The sequence below is a fragment of the Sus scrofa genome, chromosome 1, assembly GCF_054392235.1.
Source record: "Sus scrofa isolate SSC_HxYL_T2T_F1_AM1 chromosome 1, Sscrofa_HxYL_maternal_Yorkshire_Landrace_v2.0, whole genome shotgun sequence".
Classification (NCBI taxonomy): Eukaryota; Metazoa; Chordata; class Mammalia; order Artiodactyla; family Suidae; genus Sus; species Sus scrofa.
In genome coordinates this window covers 100,075,106-100,081,074 of record NC_139383.1, presented here as the reverse complement: position 1 = coordinate 100,081,074, position 5,969 = coordinate 100,075,106, and the positions used below count along the sequence as shown (strand labels likewise).

Below are 5,969 nucleotides of genomic sequence, written 5' to 3'. Positions count from 1 at the left end.
CATTTTAAGACAAATTGTGGGTCATAAATCTCTCATTCCAAAACAAATTAGAGTCACAGGAGCCATTCTTTTGGGGAATCATCTGCACATTATATACCTAGATTTAGAGGTTATGATCTTTCTAAATATTCTATCTCCTACAGTCTGACACCATCTAACAATAGCTGGGTGTGAGGGTAACTGAGGGTAGAAGAGAAAGAGAGAAAGAGAGGGAAAGAGCATATGATGGACTTCCCATTCACTTCTTAATTTATTTTAATTCACCTAAGTGAATGATGCTGGCACCTAAGAAAATGGTCAGAGGAAATTCCGCCTTGGTGACTGAATTTCTTCTCTTGGGATTAACGGATGAGCCAGATCTTCAGCCCATCCTCTTTGTGCTGTTTCTGGGGATCTATTTGATCACGGTGTGAGGGAACCTTGTGATGTTGGTGTTGATCAGGATATATTCTCACCTCCACACCCCTATGTACTTCTTTCTTGCCAATTTGTTCTGCTTGGATTTGTGCTATTCCACTAATGTGACCCCCAAGATGTTGATAAACTTCTTATCAGAGAAAAAAACCATTTCCTACACAGCATGTTTAATCCAGTGTTATTTTTTCATTGCCATGGTGATTACTGAGTATTACATGCTAGCTGTAATAGGTACATGGCCATCTGTAATCCTTTGCTTTATAGCAGCAAGATGTCCAAAGGGGTCTTTATCTGCCTGATTGCTGGTCCATATGTCTATGGGTTCCTTAGTGGCCTGATGGAAACCATGTGGACCTACTGCTTGACCTTCTGTGGCTCCAACGTCATTAATCACTTCTACCATGCCGACCCACCCCTCATCTGACTCTGGTGCTCTGACACTTTCATTAAGGAGGCTAATAGGTTTCCTCAGAGTGACTTGTTGATTCATTCAAAAATTTTTCTTACATATGCAAAAATGGAGGCTCTTTCCTCACTTTCAATGGGCATTTATTTATTTATTTTTTTAATCCTGCAATTATTATAGAACTTTTATTTTGTGTCAAGACAAGTGAGGCTGTAAAGACAAAGCCAAGAACACTGAGATCAGAATATTTGAAATAATAAACAGGCTTGTTTTACATAACTGAATATGTGTGTGTGCTTAAAAGCAATAGATCTCTAGGTATTTGTTTAAGTAGAAGCCAACAAACTATTAACTGAATGTTAAATTTACAAGAATAGTTACTTGTTTGCATGTGTGTTTTAATGCAATTTGTAGGCAATTATTTAAAATAAAGTTTTTAATAACATCTAGAAATAGAGAGTTTGAAATAATTGAATGAGATCATATAGAATTAATGACAATGAAAATATTCCACAGGAAATAGTAAGCAAAAATAGGTTCTATGGTAGAAATGATGCTTGGAAATATAACTGAGAAAAATGTGTCAATGGGGGACTAATTACAGTTATGTGGCTTTTCCCTTTCCTCTGAAAGTGACATCAGCCACGTATTTTGTTCAGACCCTGCCTTATCTGACATGATATTGTATTTGGAGCTATCAGTATGTTGGAGCAGGTGCACAAAAAATGAACAAGTTCTTGTCTTGCACAGTCAGAAGACTACAATCTTCTTTCCTCCATAGGATCAAACTTTTCATTTTCTTATATTATAACACTTAAACAATTAGGTCGATCTTTAGTTTTACAGTTTCACAAAACTATACAATCCTAGAGCTCCTTAAAATTTCCTTGGTACTTGAAGCAGTACCTGGCTTAATGTAGATACCCAGTAAATATTCATCACCTTTGTCTGTGCTATGCAGTTTCAAAAATCACCTAAAATGTTAACAGCTTAAAAAATCAGCTTGTATTTGCATCCCTTAGCATTAAAATATTTACAGACAATCCATCATATTTAATTCTAAAATCAGGTATATAATAACTAATTGCGATAATGGTGGATGTAAAATTTGAACTATAGATTTATAAATGGAAAATACCTTTCACATCCTGAAAAACAGATTGATAGGCAGAGATGAGAGTAGGCGTGAAAATCCAAGTCCCTAAGAGGGTGAAATATTGATAAACTCTAGAGAAGTCACAATGCTCCTGAAGCAGGCCCTAACTCTTTGTAGGAACCATTCTTTGTCTACATCATCAATTAATACCTAAGAAATAGTTTGAAGATTCTTGTTTCCTGTTATGTCCTAAGGAGGAAGATGACTCTCACAGGTCAGAAGACATAAATAGATGCCAGGCATGGACATGAGGGTCTTATTGGTTATAAGCTCTGTCTCCCAAGGCAAGATCAAGTCTTATCAGCAGTTGTGGTCATATTTCTCTAAATTATGGGGTCAAAGCTCCTGCATAGTAAATGCAACAGAATTATAAATGACCAAAGTTAGTTCATGACAGTTAACATGTGTGTCAACAATTTTGAGTACATATATGGCCATACCATATTCTTGCTTGTAGATACATAGATTTTTTTTGAAATATAAGGAATTATTATTTTTTTGGCTTTTTAAGGCCACACCTACAGCATGTGGAAATTCCCACACTAGGGGTCAAATCACAGCTGCAGCTTCTGGCCTACACCACAGCCACAGCAATGTGGGATCTGAGCCATGTCAGCAAACTACACCACACCTCATAGCAGTGCTGGATCCTTAACCCACTAAGTGTGGCCAGGGATAGAACCTGCATCCTCATGGATGCTAGTCAGATTCATTTCCACTGAGCCACGATGAAAACTCCATAAATATAAGGAGTTCTTAATAATGGTAACTTTGAGAAGTGAGAATGGAAGATCAGGGTGGGGCAAACAAAAGGAAATATTTTATGCTTTTATGTTATATTCTTTCAAAGATTGAATCTTTACTATAAAAATGTACACATTTTATAAGGCAAAATTTACCTATAAAGTTATAAAGGTAAAAATGTATGAAGAATGAATAATTATTCCCATATCTACATACATAATAAAATAGTGCCCAAATATTACACACAATTCATGTACATATCACATGTAAAACTAAATTTTTTATACCTGTCTTTACTATTTTGTCTTTAGATTATAACTTTCCATTATGGATTTAAAATCAACTCTTCTGTAAATGCAGTGAAGTTTGGATCCAGTTCTCATATATATATATTTAGTATATAAAGAAGAATACACCGTAATTTAACTTCTAAAGTTCATTTCTTCTGATCAGTTTTTGAAAAGCTTGTTTCACATCCTGATTCCTCAGACCGTAAATGATGGGGTTCAACATAGGGCTTACAAAAGTGTATAAAACAGCAATGACTTTGGACTGCTTCACTGACTTGTCCATGGGAGGTCTAACGTACATGCAGAACAGAGTCCCATGAAACACAGTCACTGCCATTAGATGGGACCCACAGGTGGAAAAAGCTTTACGCCTGCCTTCAGCAGAACACATCTTCAGGATGGCAATGAGAATGAAGATGTAGGAGATGAGGATTATGAGAAGGGAGTTGGAGAGGTTAAATCTTGCCACCCAAACATAGATGCAGAAATACAGGTGACCCTTAATGTCATTGATATTTATGACTGACACTAGAAGTATGAAGCCCAAAATTATATACTCATGATGTGATGATCTGATGAATGAGCTTAGAGAGTCAGAATGTATGTAAAAGTAGCCATTGGCTTGGGAATTTCAATATATTTAAATTATTGTTTCTTTTGATAGTTTGGATTGAGAGAACTATTATAATAAAATGTATTTTTCCTAGAAAACTTCCTCTGCTTAATGACCTTTATGAAAGTCCATTTCACCTGGGCAAGATTATATTGACCACAGGTTCCCTCTTATTTCACACCTTAAATAATTAAAATATCTTAATATATTAATATCTTTGTGGCCACATATTAATTTAACTTAGCTCAACACAAAGTTATTAAAGTTTATCAAAAACAAACTACTGAAAGTTTTAAAAATGATTAAATGTACACTCCCCGCTTATGAAGAGTAATGTTTATTGATGGAAAAAATTCCACAACTGTCTTACCAAGAGACTTGCTAAGATAAACGAAACAGTTGATATATTAAACAATTATTTTGTGAGCACAGAGAAAGAAAAAAATTAATTTTGACTAAGGCTCTTAGCACAAGTTCATGTGCCTGACACATGAGTGAGGCCAAGGAAACTGAAACATCAGAGTTTGAAGCTGAGTGGCAGTCCATGCAAGGAGACAGGTGGCTCATGCCCCCAAAATATCCCACACTCCTAGAATCTAAATTGTAAAGCATTTGTTTGATCTTTTTTTTTTTTTTTTTTTTGTCTTTTCTAGGGCCACTCCCACTGCATATGGAGAGTCCCAGTATAGGGGTCGAATTGGAGCTGTAGCTGCCAGCCAATGCCAGAGCCACAGCAATGTGGAATCCAAGCTGAGTCTGCGAACTACACCACAGCTCAGGGCAACACCGGATCCTTAACCCACTGAGCAAGGCCAGGGATCGAACCCACAACCTTATGGTTCCTAGTGGGATTCGTTAACCACTGAGCCATGACAGGAACTCCCAAAATTGCAAAGCATTATTAAAAGCCAGGTGAGGGAGTGTAGTCACAGGGTAAGTGACCAGCTAGTGCACACTTTCTGATTGGCTGATGATGAGGTAAGAGGGCTAAGTCACAGGGATTAATGTGATCAGTCCTTAAACTCCAGAAAACCCGGGAGATCTATGCCCATGGTTGTCAAGTAGCTAACCTCTTCCATTTGGTTGGGGGTAGGAAGTTGACTTTTGTAAAACAACTCAGGAAATGAGCACCAGATTCTATTAGCTAGATACTTCAGAGAGATGAGAAAGCAGAGGATATAAGGGATGAGCTGGTCCAGGGAATGCCCCTTAGCATCCTACTGGACTTCAAGGCTTTTAGGGTAGAGCTAGGCTTTGGAATTGAATAGAATTTCAAAAGGTAGAGGATAGATGCAAAGGCATTTCCTAAAGAAAGAGGCAACTAATAAAAGGAGAATATCTTGGTCTTGCTTGGGACACCAATAATGGATAAGAATTTCAGACAAATTGAGGCTAAATTGTAAACAGGGTCACATGAAGAAGAGGGATGGGGATGTTTGCTACGATATTTAGACTAAATTTGGTATCTACAGAAACCATCAATACTTTCTGAGTAGTGACATGGAGGCACAAGATTTTGTCCTCATTCTTCAGGTTTCTGAGAGACAAGTGTGCCATCAGCCCCTATGTTGAGTAGAACATGAGCCACTGCAGCTGCCAACCCACAGAACCCCCAGAGTGGAGATCAGGGTGGAGACCAGGAGAGAGGTATTCTGTGCTCTGGGAAGGCTGGAAGAATGGGCTTTCAGGTAGTTGGATATTTTCAGGAGATTTTTTGAGCCCAATTCTTGCATCTCCTTATATCTAGAGAAACACTAGGGTCCATCAATGATGATTAATGTCTGTGACTTGTGGTGACCTACATGAGACCAGCAGAGAACATCAATAAAATGTGTGCATGGCTGCATGCACCACCCCCTTCACCTTTATGACATATCTTCCTGGGCTGTAGTTAGTGGCCCCAACAAAAGATGTCCTGGTCACCTGTGAGAACAGCCACCTCCAAGGGAACTCAGGAAAGCATATCAAAGGAGAGATTCCAGTAATCCCAGACCTTTATGTCTTTCCATAGAAATGGTTTCCTGTAAATCTTCTGTAAGTCTGGTTCTCTATAAATCTTGTGTTCCTACTACCTTCCTTTTGTTTCCAAAACTTATATATCCTAGCTTACCCCCTTGCCTCCTTGGAGTGGTTTCTCCGGGCTACCTAATATGCTGTCTCTGGAGCTTAGGTCCTAATTTTACCCCAAATAAAACTTAACTCTCAAAGTTCATGTTATATTTTTTTAGTCGACACAAGAATTCTGTAAAGAGCAATGATTTCTTTTGACCAAGGTAGATAGTGACGGTATGAATGAATGGTCTCCATTATTAATCTGGCAAATGACAGTCTCCTTCCCAGGCC

The 5,969-nt window shown here is 37.9% G+C and overlaps 1 pseudogene; it reads left to right on the top strand.

Annotated features, from left to right (window-relative positions):
• Positions 1-293: 293 nt before the first annotated feature.
• LOC146406206 (olfactory receptor 5M5-like) lies at positions 294-3,539 on the top strand (annotated as a pseudogene).
• Positions 3,540-5,969: the final 2,430 nt, after the last annotated feature.